Below are 15,433 nucleotides of genomic sequence, written 5' to 3' on the forward strand. Positions count from 1 at the left end.
ACTAAATCCTTGAAACTGATGTATTGTATCTCTTTTGAATATGAATCCCACATACCTCTTGATTGCTTAGTATGATGAGGTGTGATCACCTAACCCATTGGGTGAAGTTATCCCATTTGTATTTGATGCATTGCAATCCTCCTTTCTCTTCCATGTCTTGTTCTCTCATCTCTTACATTTTCAATATCTTTCTTTCCTTTTTCTTTGATATTGTTGGACAATATCAACTAATGTGATGAGTCTTCAAATAGCTAAAACATGTGGTTTGACTCAATCACCTTTTGTAGTCTCTCTTGAAGTGCATCCTAATATAGTTTTTAGGAATATGGCCATACTCTTGATAGTAGTGACAACTATACATTATACTATAATCTCAATTATAAGAGTTTCCATTATACTTTACCTTTTTCTACTTATTTGATGACCACATAGGTTTTGATCTGCACTCAAAATCTCTATTTCCATACTTTTGACAATTATAACAATATCCTTCAAATCTCTGAGTGTGCATGGTCTAGGTTCTACATTCATGTGCCTGATGACCTTTTTTATTCCACTTATGGTAGTGACCAATGCTCTTCTACTTAAAATTTTAATTTACATAATTTTTCCTACATACATTAGTAGTATATCATTTCTTACCACAATTATGAAAAGTAGGTTTTGAGTTCTTACCTTTGTTACTTCTTTCTTTACCACTTTTGAGAATTATCCTTCTTTAGTACTTGTTTATCCTAGTCTATATGTATCATTGTTAGATCTAGGAGATCTCATCAATTATTCAAAGTACTTGATAGCTTCATTTGGTTTCTTGAAACTTTTAGCAAACTCCTTTTCCCTTTTTAGGTCATTGCTCAATTTTTCAGACTACAAGTTTAGTGTTGTTATCTCAATGTCCTTGGCATTCAGTTCATGGTTTGCATTCATCATTTGACCCAAAGTTTCTAATTACATGTTAGCAATCCTAGTTACCTTTGATGATTTATCTACTAGTCTTCTGGTCAAAATTCTTTTGTCATCTTCAATCATGAATTTTCCTTCTATAGCTTTCTTTTCCTATTTGGTCACTTTATATAGTAGTATGTCTTGTGATTCTTTCTCTATCTTAAAATTTCAGATCTCTTCATCTATGATTCTATTCTTTTCCATTAGATCTACAACTGTTGCATCAAATTTATTGGAGTCTCCATTTTCAAATAGCTAGGTAGCATCCATCTCTCCGTATTGTGTGTCATTCTCCTCAATAGAGATTTATTTCCTTCTCTTTAATGATTTCCTTAAATCATCTTTTGCTTCATTTAACTAATGTAGAATGAGTTTTATTTCAATTCTCTGATTCTCAATTATTTCTCTAAACTTGTAGACTTCCATTTCGAAGATCTTTCCTCAAAGATGTAAAGCTTCACTTTTTAGAGAACTTAGCTCTGATACCAATTGTTGGAAGTACAATAGGAAAGGTAAACTTATGAGAAGGGGGGAGTGTGAATCAATGCTTTAAACTTTGACCTATAAAATATTCACCACACATTCATCTCACATTTTCAATAAGAAAATTGAAATACCATGTAAACCATATATATCTCATGCATGTAAGTAAGTAAGAATTCACACATATATGACACTAGATATGATTACCTAGAAACCCTCCAATGAGAGGGTAAAACTGGGGTGGGGATGACACCCACTAATCTTCACTATGATAGTAATAAAGTGTTTCCAATGAAGGTTACAATGTTTAATCATGAACCATGATCTACCTTGTGAAAGGTCTACTCTGTTAAAGGCTTACAAAGATTTTTAGGTCTCACCTTGTTAGAGGATTTCAACATCCTATTAGAAGCAGGCCTAGTAAAAGGACTTCAACTCACAATTAAGTAAGAACTTTGTTAGATGATTTCAATATAGCCTATTAGGACTACTCTATTAAAAGATTTAACTGATTCACCTGTTAGAATGTCTCAACATTGAGCTTGTGGTTAGCATTGTGATGATTGATAAAATATCACCTCTATTCTATTGTGTACTTGATCCTTCTTGATCAAATGACTCTCTGCTATTTACTGTTTCCTTCCTTTGTTCTCCTTTAACTAATTATGTAATACAATTCAGATCATAATACTTTGGTCACCATGAATATCCTAGTTTGCACATGCAAAACTCTCCTTGATCATTCAATCATTCCATTCTCACTCATAAGAATTTTAGGGTTTTTCCTCCTTAAGAAGATGTAGGTGACTTAGGGTTAGGTGCAAATCAACGATAATGATTCATCCATATTTCCAATTAAACCTTCCCTTTATCTAATTGGGTGCATGTTATACATAGGGATTCCAACTTAATATTCATCCTTATCACCAAAATATCATAATTCAATCTCTAAGTTGGCTCAAAAAATGTTTACATAGTAGTTTGTGCCAATACAAACAACTATGACAAAACTGTGTTACTTAGCATCTAAAGTCTCTGGTGCTTGGAACATACTGTGACTTTCAATGCTATCACTTGGCTTCTAAATGACTCAACATGCATTGCTTGCTTGGCTCCTAAATCACTCATCATATATTGTATACTCAACACTTGAGTGACTTGGCATATGAGTGATTTGACATTCATGGTTTACTCAACATGCTCTAAATTTACATGTTGTGCTTAGCATATGTTACCTATTCAACATGAACTAAGTAAATGTCTTAAATGTATAGACACTCACTTTTCAAAACCAATCTGAGATTAACACATTAGTCCTTTTAGTTAGGAATCTATGAGATAATTTTGAATCTTTTAATTTGATAATCACTTGCATTGTTCATCATTTTATTGTCAAATTACATTTCAAGTTAATATTTCATGAAGGTACATATATTTTTATACAATTATTTATGAAGTAATATTTATATATTACATAGTAGATAATATTTTGGTGCAATATTAACTATTTAATCTAATGATGGGTGAGTGGTTTAATTAGAGACTTGTAGATGTAACATAACATTTTTTATTTTTGCTACTCTAATTATTAGTAATATTTATTGCATGTTACCCTATAAGACATGTAATAAATGTTAAATTTAAAATGTAAAAATAAAACAAAATGAGAGAGGAGAGGAGTCATTTAGTGATTTGTCATAGCTTTCAACGAGGTTAATTGATATCCTAGGAAACTTTTTCAGACTAGACAAAACATATATCCTATATTTCAAGCTCTCATTGGAGTATATTTCAGTCATATTCGACCTTCAATTTTGTCTTAGTTATGTTAGATATTCTTATGGACACCTTTATAGTTATTGTAAGAATTTTTTGGTTTGATTGTGTATAGCTTTTTGCATCAACATTTAAAATCAGACTTCATGATCCATCATAAGGATGAAGCAAGAGAGAGCAAGGAGAAAATGATTTGTAGGAGATCCTTCCAGTGCTTGATTAAGTTCCATGTTAGAGGTGAAAGATATACTTGTAAATAATGAAAATTTAGTTTCCTTTTAAGAGACAAGAGTTTTTTTTTATGTGTTGTTTTTCTTTGTAAACTTGAAGGGCATTTTAGCTTTCCATGAGCATTTTTCAATTGTATGCACACTTAGTTCATGTTTAATAAAAGTTGTATTTCCTTCCCATATAACTTTTTTTATCATTGCACTACATACCTAGACATTTTCATTGTGTTTTATTTTCAAATCCTTTGAGTATGTCTATTTGTATAATATTTAGGTGGGAAGGTTCATGTTAAATGAATGTTACGAGTTATGTTGAATCAATGTGTAGCAGGTTGTTATTGTGAAATCTTTGTATTTCCTTCATAAAAATATAGAAATCCAACCTTATTATCAATTTATCATGTGTTTCATTTCCTCATTTGATGTTGTGAATAATCCAACTCTTATTGGAGAAGTATTGTGAGATAACATAGTTGATTCTAGGCTTCTTTATAGTTTTGGTGAACTGCCTATTAGTTCTTGGGTTTCATTTTTGTGTGTCTCTTTCACTTTTCATCTCAAGTGTTAGTTTAGGTGGTTCAAGGGATTTTGACCCTTAATCCAAATATTATCCTCAATCCAGGCATACCCATAGGGAAATGATCATTCCATGTTATAGGAGATTATTGGATAATTCAATCTTGCAGTAAGGTTTCAATCTTGGTGATAAAAATTTCTTACCACTTCACCTTTCTCATTCATCTTATTCCTAAATACCCACTTAGTTACTATAAATTTTTTACCTTTACAATTAGGAATCAATTCCTATGTATTATTCTTATCAATTTTTCTAATTCTGCTTTCATATATTTGACCCATGATTCATCCTTACATGCTTCATCTACACCCTTAGGTTCAAATTGAGATATTAAACATAGTTCATTTCTCATTATTTTTCTCTATTCATCATACCACTACTTACATTACAAATAATCAGATCATTAGGATGATTTAAAGATACATACCTTAGTGTTCTATGTGCTTCCCTTGGCTCTTCAATTTATAATTGTATGTCATTGTCAATTCAAATAAATTCTCTTATTTTATGTTTTGGTTTGATTTACATTCTAATTTTGACTTTGAATACACTAGATTTATTTTCTTCTTAATCTAAATTATAATCAAATGTTCTCTCTTGTATTCAAAATCTTTCATCAGTTTTTACATTTTTAATTTCAATTATTTCTCATCAACCTTAGATTATAGCATCTATAAGCCTTTTTATGGTAGAATAACCAAGAAATATTCCTTCATCACTTCTAGGATCAAAATTTTCTATCTCATCATCTCTTCTAATATAATATTTTTTGCCATAGATTCTAAAATTCTTAACTAAGGGGACATGACCAAACCAATGTTCATAAGAGGTTTTATATGTTCCATGTCTTATCTAAAATCTATTCAAATTATAAACTATTATATTTGCTACTTCTCTCCAATGTACATGTGGAACCTTTCCTTCAAGCATCATAGTTATAGTTGTATAAAAAATGGTAATGTTATTTTCTCTGCTACTCTATTTATTTGTAAATTCTTAGGAGCAAAAGTCTTCTTGAAAAATTCCATGCTCCTCATAGAATGCAATAGTATTAGAAGCAAATTCACCTACTCTATCTGATCTTAAATTTTTATCTTGAATTCTACTTTTTTCTCTACCTTTTCTTTATAAATCTTGAATTTATTAAAATCTTTAGACTTTTTTCTTAGCAAAACAACCCACATCATCCTAGAGTAATCTGTTGGAAATATAAGAGTAACTGAGAGGGGAGTGATGAATCAATTACATAAAAATAAATCCTAGATCCCTTAGATGTCAGTGCAAAATAAACTCTAAAAACTTAATACTGTTGATGGTTGGCAAACACACATAAAATGTTATAACTCAATAGATACTAAATATGCTCGGTAAGTACTTAACATACAAATATTAGATGTTATCTATGATTACCATTTTCTTAACTTAGATGTAAACACATAAAATAAAATAACATGAACACATTTGACACCAAGATTTAACGTGGAAACCCAATTTGGGAAAAATCACTAATTGTAGGGTATGTGCAAGATCATGGTGTGGCAAAAAGTGGCAATCTAAAAAATCTGTAGTTCTGAAATATCTCAAACCATTTCAAAATCTATTCCAATTTTTTTCCCACTCACCCTGATACTAAATGAAAAAATGTGATATCTTTATAAGGTCTACTATATCTTTTTATACCAAACCTATATGGTCAACTTTAAAAAATCCTTAAAATGTGCTTTTGGCCCATTTTTATGTGATTTTTACTTCAAACATGTAGCTGACAACTTTTTTCCACCAAAATTTGGTGAAATGAAAAGGGTTTCTTAAGAATGTTCTTATCTTTCCATAAATGTAAGGTTTGTCAAATTATGAGCTTAGTAAGTAATTATTACTTATTTTCTAATGGAGTTACATATAAAGTGTTGACTAATATACTGCTTGAAAAACAACTATAACTTTCAAATGGTACAACATTTTTTAAATCCAAAAGATTCATCACATTCTATGTTTCTTCTACTATGAAGGAAAAAAATTAAAAATTGAATTTTGTAGAGTTTTGAAGTAGTTAAGGTGGTCAGACATGAGATTTTTTTAATTCCAAAAATACTAAAATCAAAAATTAATTGTTTATTATTTATTTAGAATGAAAATACCCAAAAATATGTGTCACATCCATGCATGAGTCTACTACTTATATCTAGAATATTATTAAAAAATATTATCATTTGATTTTTATTAAGGTGGTCAGACATACGTCTACTTATTTTTGTTCTGAAACTTTTTGTAATATTGCATTAAAATTCAAAATTTTGACCAATCATTTTTTATTCTTTTGAGATAAGTCCTAGTAGTTTAGAAACTAGAGTCAATTTTCCAGAGATTCTTTTCTTTCAACTTTTTGATATAAAGTTAATAACAAGTAGAAAATTGCACATCAAGTTCACATAACCCTAATTTTCTGATTTTTTATTACCACTTAAGAGCATAGTTTGGTTGACCATGATCTGCACATACCTTGCAACTAGTTATTATTTTCACTCTTCTAAAGTGAACCTTGTTAGGAACCAACCTTGTCAAAGGTTACAAAACACACTATTAGGTGTGACCTTATTAAAGGATTTAATCACCCTATTAGGAGTGGCCTTGTTAGAGGTTTTTATGGAATTCAATAGAATTGCCACCTTGTCAGAGGTTTTACAAATAACTATTAAGCCAACTCTGTTAAGAGATTTAGATCACTGCTACAATGGTTAGAAAGTAACAATGAAATGATCTAATTTTTGATGCAACTAATTTTTTTATTACAAATTTATATTTTGGCTTGTACTTTATCCTTCCTAATCAAATATATATTTTTAGCTTCATAAGGATATTCTTCTTATCCTTTTGATTTTCTTCCTTACTACACCATTAAATCTTCAAAATCTTCCATGCATTCACATTCTTATGCACTTTCAAATTATAAACTTGACCTTATTCTTATATCATTCATATGGTCAAGTCAGCTCATATATAACTTAGAATAATTAATATTCATCACCTCAATTGGATAGAGCCAATAGATAAATCAATTAAACTCAATATGCCAAAATAAGAAAATCCTTCATTAGTCGACCCTGCTCGGTAGACACTAACTCAGTTTTGATTTTTTTTTGTGTTTACCAATCGAACTTGGTTAACACTGCATATTTGTGAAGATCCTTTGGTAACCAAGTGAGCTTGATTAACACTTGTTTCATGCAACATTTCCTTCATTAATTTAGTGAGCTTGATTAACACTCATCTTCTATAGACTTTCCTTTGATGCCCAAGTGAACTCGGTAGACACTATCTTTTGAACTAGGCGAACACATGAATGCTTGAAAGACACAGAAAATTGTCTTTATTGCCTGATTGAGCTCAACATGCACTAACTAATAATGAAATTTGTGTAACATCAAGGATAATACATAACTAATCAGTTGTATCCAAGAATCTCCCTCTTTGGCATTTATGGCAACACAACATGTCATAATGCAATGAAATTTTGGAACAAGAATAAATTAAGGAACATATCTTTATTTTCATTATAATTTACATCTATGAGAAATTTCTCTTTCAACATGAACTCTTTTTGTCTTCAGTTTCTCCCTCTATTAGAAAACTTCTATCTATAACAACTTCTACCAAGTTCATTCTCCTTCATAGACATCTTTATGATATAATGCTTCTTCCTCTTACAACAAACTTCTCCTTCTTTGACAATACATGCCAAGGAAAAAAAATTTGTTGATATCAATATACCTTAAGTATTGATTTATTTGTAATATGTCCTTGTCAATACTACACCAACTTATTGATCTTTAATAGGTTTTGGTTGATGCATCACTAAAATTTATTTAGTTAGCTTTAAATAGGAGAATGACCCCTAGCTTACCTCTTAGATATAGAAATGCATCCTTATGTAATGGCTTGATGAATATGTCTACAATTTGTTCTTTTATATTTACATATTCTAATCTGACTTCTTTATCTTGCATCAATTCTCTTAAGAAGTGATATTTTATAGCAATGTACTTTGTTTTGGTATGCATCACTGAATTCTTTGATATATTGATTGCACTAGTGTTGTCACAATATATGACTACTAGATCTTTAATTGCTATCTTCATTCCTTCCAATAGTTGTTTAAACCAAACAATGTTAGAATAATTAACTATTGCTGCCACATATTCTACCTCTGCTATAGATTGAGAGATGCAATTTTGTTTCCTACTTGTACAATACACTAGTCTTTTACCAAGAAAGAATGCTCCACCACTAGTTATTTTTCTATCATCAATACTTCCTATCCAATCAGCATCAGTGAACACCTTTAAGTCTAGATTGCCTCCAAGTTTATACCATAAGCCATAGTCTTTAGTACCTTTCAGATATCTCATGATTCTTTTGATTGCTATCATGTGATTTTCTCTGGGATTTGTTGAGAATCTTTCCACCATACCAACTACTAATGTAATATCAGGCCTTGTATGCACTACATACTACAATTTTCCAATCATTAATCTTTATGTGGTCTAATATACTTCCTTTCAATCATAATTTTTGGAAATCTTATGTCTAGTAGACATAGGGGTTCCAACTAGTCTTGAATCTTCCATTACAAATTTCTTTAGTATCTCCTTGATATATTTGGATTGAGTGATGTATATACTATTTTTGTTATGTTGAATCTGTAATCCAACAAAGAATTTTATCTCTCCAAATATAGAAATCTCAAATTCTTTTCTCATTTCTTCTGAGAATGCTTTGCATAAGTCATCATTTCCTATGAATAAGGTATCATCAACAAATGTTTCTGCCAACACAATCTTCTTGTCTGGTCCTTCTTTGATATAGAGACTACTATTATCATATATTCTTTGAAAGCCAATATGTGTCAAGTAATTATGAATTCTTTCAAACCAAGATCTAGGAGCTTGTGTGAGACCATATAATTCTTTGTGTAATGTGCAAGCCATGTCTCTTTTTTTAGGATCTACAAAACCTTCTAGTTGTTCAATGTAGACTTCCTCATCAAGAATTCTATTTAAGAATGAAAATTTAACATCCATTTGATATAATCATTGATCTTTATGTGGTCTAATCTACTTCCTTTCAATCATCATTTTTGGAAATCTTATGTCTAGTAGACATAGGGGTTCCAACTAGTCTTGAATCTTCCATTAAAATTTTCTTTAGTATCTCCTTGATATATTTGGATTGAGTGATGTATATACTATTTTATTTTTATTGAATCTGCAATCCAAAAAAGAATTTTATCTCTCCAAATATAGAAATCTCAAATTATTTTCTCATTTCTTCTGAGAATGTTTTGCATAAGTCATCATTTCCTATGAATCAGGTATCATCAACAAATGTTTCTGCTAACACAATCTTCTTGTTTGATCCTTCTTTGATATAGAGACTACAATTATCATATATTCTTTGAAAGCCAATATGTATCAAGTAATTATGAAGTCTTTCAAACCAAGATCTAGGAGCTTTTTTGAGACCATATAATTCTTTGTGTAATGTGCAAACCATGTCTCTTTTGTTAGGATCTACAAAACCTTCTAGTTGTTCAATGTAGACTTCTTCCTCAAGAATTCCATTTAAGAATGAAAATGTAACATCCATTTGATACACTTTGAATCCTTTTCTTTGCATATGCTAGTAGATTTTTAACACCACATAATCATGCAATAGGAGAAAAAGTTTCACCATAATCAATACCTTCTTCTTGAGAATAGTCTTTGTAAACCAATATTACTTTGTTTCTAGAAACCTTTCCATCTTCATTCAGCTTGTTTCTAAACACCCATTACTAAAATCTAATTGAAAAGATCATTGATAAGAGAGATTGTTAAGAAGGAGATTGTTAAAGAATATTATGTGTTTCAATCATTATTTTGTCATTGATATCAAACCTACTATTTGTTGGTAAGACAACTACTTATAAGATTCAAGTACTATCACTTAGTTGATTGATGAAGAGGATTTGATTAATAAGAGGTAATAATAGCACTTAGAGGAAAGGTTGGGTTATTATTATGTAATGAAGTACAATGATTAGTTAAGATAGTGATGACATGATGTATTGATGATCTACTTAAGGCTACAAAATATTGGCTGCACTTAGAAAGTTTAGAAGAACAAGTTAAATTTTTTTTTTGTCTACCAAGCTTGACCAAGTGGATAGTAGGTGCCAAAAAAAGTTAGCGCAAGCTAAGCAAAAAGTCAATTGGAGTCGAATAAAAACAAAATCTAGTGGATGTCAAGAAAAATAGTTGATGTCGAGTAAAGTTTAGTTGATGTCAAGCAATGTAGTATGTGTCAAGCATTAGAAGATTGATAATGCCAAGCTAGTGTATCATGTTAAAGATCAAAGATTCACTGAATCTAAGCTAACAAGCTTGTTTTCTTGACACTTGTGAACTAGGAGGAAGATAAGGTTGATGAGCTGGTGGCACAGAATTTGATGTAAACTATTTTTTGGCAAATTCAAATGGATTCTAGGAGAATTTTCTAGAAAAGACAAAATATGGGGTAGATATATTGTAACCTACCTAATCCATCAAAAACTCTAATTTTGATGATGAAAAATGAATGAGAAAATATCCTAATTTTCTATTTATAGGGATCTCTAGTCATGAAGAAAAATTTGTTGGTTTCATGTGCAAGAACCTAAGGAGGAGAAGGAATTGGGGGGTTTTGTTTCATCAATAACCAAGGAGAAGAGTCTATAGTGGCATGTTAAGCAAGAAGGCTTAAGGAGATAAATGCTTGAAGGGTGAAAAAGTTGTTAGAGTTGCAAAGTATGAAGACCAAGTAGGATTGAGGGTTGAATAGAGATTTTTAATCTACAAGAGAAGTTGTAAGTTGTATCAAATCAAAGCTCTACTATTACTCTCTAAAAATTGTATCAATCTAGGGTAGATCCTTTGGATTAAGGTTGACCTAATAGTAATTTAAAAATTCTTTATCTAAGTGGCATTCCAAGTGAATGGCCTAAAGCCCTCTAACAAGGCTCACTTTTAATAGGGTGATTGAAATCCCTTAATTGGTTCATATTTAACAGTATGTATTGTAACCTTTGATAGGGTTTTCCGTTCATAGGACACCACTTCAAAAGAGTGTAAAGGAGTAGCATGTTATTGGTGGTTTTTCCCAAATTGGATTTCCATATAAATCATTGCTTCAAGTGTGTTGATGAATGTGTTATGTTTCATGCTTTACATTTTTGCAAGTTGATTTGACATTAATATACAAGTTTTAGTAATTACCTAATAGATCCAAGTATGGATATGAATGTTTTATGGGTTCACTAAGTTGTGAATTTTTTTTATACATCTAGACCTTAGATAACTGATTCACACCCCCTCTTAGCTATTCTAAAATATTTCAACAATTGGTATTAGAGTCATCCACTTAGGAGGACTAGTTTTAAGGTACTAGAAGCACAAAGATCGAGATGTCTGAAAGAGAGGTACCCAAGCTCAATAGAGATAACTTTTCTACATTGCAAAGTTTGATGAAACTATACTTTAGAGGACTTGGAGATCATGCACAATCTACCATTATAGTGGAACATGTTTATCCAATTGGAGCCCTAACTGTTGAAGATATGATGAAGAAGAAAGAACACAATCAAGGGATTTTGGATATTTTCTCAGCCCTAAGTTATGTCAAATTTGATGATATTAATGGCAATGACACTAGAAAGAAAATGTGGGACACCCTACACACCATCTATGGAGGAGACAAAAATCTTCAAAGAGCCAAATCTAAGAACCTTAGAGGTAAGTTTGATGATATAAGAATGGAAGAAGGTGAAAATATTGCTCAATATGTTGCTAGGATAAATGAAGTTTTTAGTACAATAAGAGGAGCTATTGGTCATATGGAATATGATATTGTGTTAAGTAAAGTCTTGAGAACATTATTGCCTATTTATGCTATTAGGGTTTTTACAATTCAAGAGTTGAGATGTATTCCATGAAATGATCTAACCCTTGAAGTTTTGGTAGGTAAACTCATTTCTTTTGAGATATCTAACTTTGATAATTACAAAATTGAGAGCCTTGAATCTGCATTCAAATCCAAGTTGTTGAAGGACTCTAATGAGCTAAAGTAGTAGTAGTAGTAGTAGTAGAAGAAGAAGAAGAAGAAGAAATATAAAATATGCATCTAGTGATAGTGATATAGATGAGGAAGATGTTGAAGAATTGGAAGCACTACTAGCAAGAAGATTTCATAGAGGTAAAGGTAAATTCAAAGATAAGTTACCCATGATTTGTTTCAATTGCAATGAGGTTGGTCATATTACTGCAAGATGTACATAGAAGAAGAACTATAGAGATGGAAACAAGTACAAAAATAGAAGAGAAGATGATAGCAAAGATTACAAAGACGAAGGCAAGAAGTCATGCTACATTGCTGAAGATGAAAATAGGGATGATTTTGATGAACATGACAATGAAGTGGTGTATGTTGCAATGAAGGATGAATCTGATGAAGATGAGGCAACTACACTTGTGACTTTTTTGAACAAAAATGATAGATGGATCATTGAGAATTGATGCTCACATCAAATGACTAGAGATAGAAGTGTTAGTGTAGTTTTTTATTTTTCCTATTTTGATAGGTTTTTCCTACACTTTTAATAATCTCGCTTAGGTTAATAAAGCATGTCTTATTAGGTGAATGGTTGTGAGGTGTCACCTTCCTACATGTGAGCATCCATTAGCTATCTTGGGAAGATACTTTGCTATCTTTAGTCCAATAGATGGTTGCTCCTCATTGGTTGGTGTTGCCACCTCCTCCCTCTTCCTAGCCTATATAAGCATGCTACCTGGCTTGTATTTGTATCTCTTGTTTTTGCATCCTCTTAATGCTATTTTGCTTCCAGCATTTGCATTACTCTCTTGGAGACTAACTCTATGATGCTATTTTGATTTTGTATCATTTGCATTCATAGTTTAGATATTTACTCTTTGCACTAGTTTTCTGGGTTATTAATCTTTTCAGATTCTAACATGGTATCAGAGCTTTTCTATGTGCAAGAGTAGATTTTAGTTTCCTTATTTGAGAGATTCGGGGGGGGGGCAAATAAATTTTATTGTAGTTTTTTGAAAAACGAAGTATGCTCTTCTCTTGCATCTTTGGATGATCCTGAGAATCAGAAAAGTTTTGACAAAAACAGTTTTTCTCTGGGGTTTCAATCTGAAATCTGACAACCAACTTGCATATTTGGAGTTTTCAATCAGTTTTGCAGGTTCCAGCATGCCATTGATGGACTTAAGAAGCTGATCCAGCATTTGCATGTCATATTTTGGTTGCTGGGGTGGTTTTTTAATTTTTGGAGCCGTTTTTTACTGTTAAAGGCGTCTGATTTACACTACGAAAACATCTTCTGTACATCAGCAAGAAAAACGCTTTTTGGGTTTTGTTCGCAGCCCCGAAAAACCATCTGGGTATCTTTTAGATTTTGCATGCAAGTTGTATATTTTTCAAAATCGAGCATGCAAAGCTACAGCCATACCCCTCTCCGTTGGCAGTCGCAGATTTGAATGCAGTTTTCAAATGTCTCGTTCTTGCTCATACGGACTCTGATTTTGATGATTCTTGTTATGAACTTGGCTATTTTTTTGTGCTCTATCCACTAGTGGAGTTGTGTTTTGATTTTCATGCATGAATTCTTCAGAAATTGCAGATTCTCAGCCGTGACTGTGCACAGTTCTCGTTTTGGAAACTTCGAAGGATCATAACTTTCTCATACGACCTCGTATCGAGGTGATTCTTTTTTTGAAAGTGCATATTTTTTTAGTAGATCACATTGGTGCTATTTTTTTCCTTGATTATTGTGCCCAAGTTTCACTTCTAGCATATGCTCTTCATGAGGGTTTGTAATGCATTGAAATCAAGACCACTAAGTAATTCTTTCTAGCGGTAGTTGTAAATGCACTAAAATAAAGTGCCAAATCATATTTCTTTGAGGGGGGGTTCTTTGATTGAGTAAAGAGGGGGGGGCATTGTCGTGGCTGGGTTCTCTTCTTTTTAACATTACTTCATCATGGATCAGAACAATATACCCATCCTAACTCCATACAATTACTTTGAGTGGAAATCATGCATGAGAATTCACTTAAAGAAAGCTGGATTAAATAGGATAACTATGGGACTTGAAACTGAACCTGCTAAAGATGAAGATAAGCCTAAGTGGTTTAATAAATGTGATGAGGCATTTGGAACATTATGTTTTTCTATTTCTTCTGACTTGCTATTTCACATTGAGTCCTTGGATACACCAAATGAAGTATGGACAAAGCTAGAAACACTATTTGGCACACAAGATTCAATGAGGGGTCATATGTTGGAAAATGAATTAATTAGTTTGAGTCCAGACAATTTCAACACAATCCAAGATTTCTTCACCAAATTGAAATCACTAAGGCTGCAGTTAAAACAATGTGGAATTGAAAAGAAAGATGAACAACTGATTCTCAGTATTCTCTCTAAGCTAAGTTCAGAATATTCTGTGTTTGTCTCTACCTTCTATGCTACTAAGGGTGCACTTGGTACTCAATTCACCATGCCATCTTTAGATGATTTTGCTGTCAATCTCACTCGAGAACAGGACAAGCTAATCTAGATGGGCATTCTTAAGTCCTCTAAGTCACATGCCTTGGTTGCCAACCAAGGCACAAAAGAACAACAAGGACAAAGTAGTAACAATAATAGTAAGGACAAGAAACAAAAGAATAGCGAGGAGAAGAAGGATCAGATGCTGGTTTCCTCAAAAGCAACTATTGATACACCATCTTCCAATGGTGATAAGCCTAAGAAAGAAAAGGTCAAATGTGCCTATTGTAAAAGACCTGGTCATGATGAACATAAATGTTTGCATAAACAATTTGATCACTTAACATACATTCTTGAGAAGAATAATATCAGTGTTTCTGAGTCTATCAAACAAAGTTCTAATGAAGAGTCTAACAAAGAAAAAGAAAATAGCAAGGGGAAAGGAAAGGGCAAGGCCCTTTTTGCAGTTGCTTCCTCACCATCCACTTGGGTTCTTGATTCGGGTGCTTCACACCACATGGCTTCATCTAAGGAAGAACTTGCATCCTTGGAGCCGTATACTATGCCTTCTATTTTGATGGGTGATAACACTCTTGTTGAGGTGTGTGGGAGAGGGTCTGTTGATGTGGGGGATGGCACATTCCATGATGTTCCTTATGTACCCTCATTGTCAACTAATCTCCTATCGGTACACCAGATCACTCACACAGGTTTAGGCAAGCGGGTTGAGTTCACTCCTAATTCAGTGGAGATACGTGAGGTTCACAATGATTCTACAGTTACAATTGGGAGAGCAGATCATCAACTTAACCAGCAAAGCATGGTCATAGCGTTG

Source organism: Cupressus sempervirens, chromosome 11 (genome assembly GCF_028749045.1).
Source record: "Cupressus sempervirens isolate cs-2001-9-10 chromosome 11, ASM2874904v1, whole genome shotgun sequence".
NCBI lineage: Eukaryota > Viridiplantae > Streptophyta > Pinopsida > Cupressales > Cupressaceae > Cupressus > Cupressus sempervirens.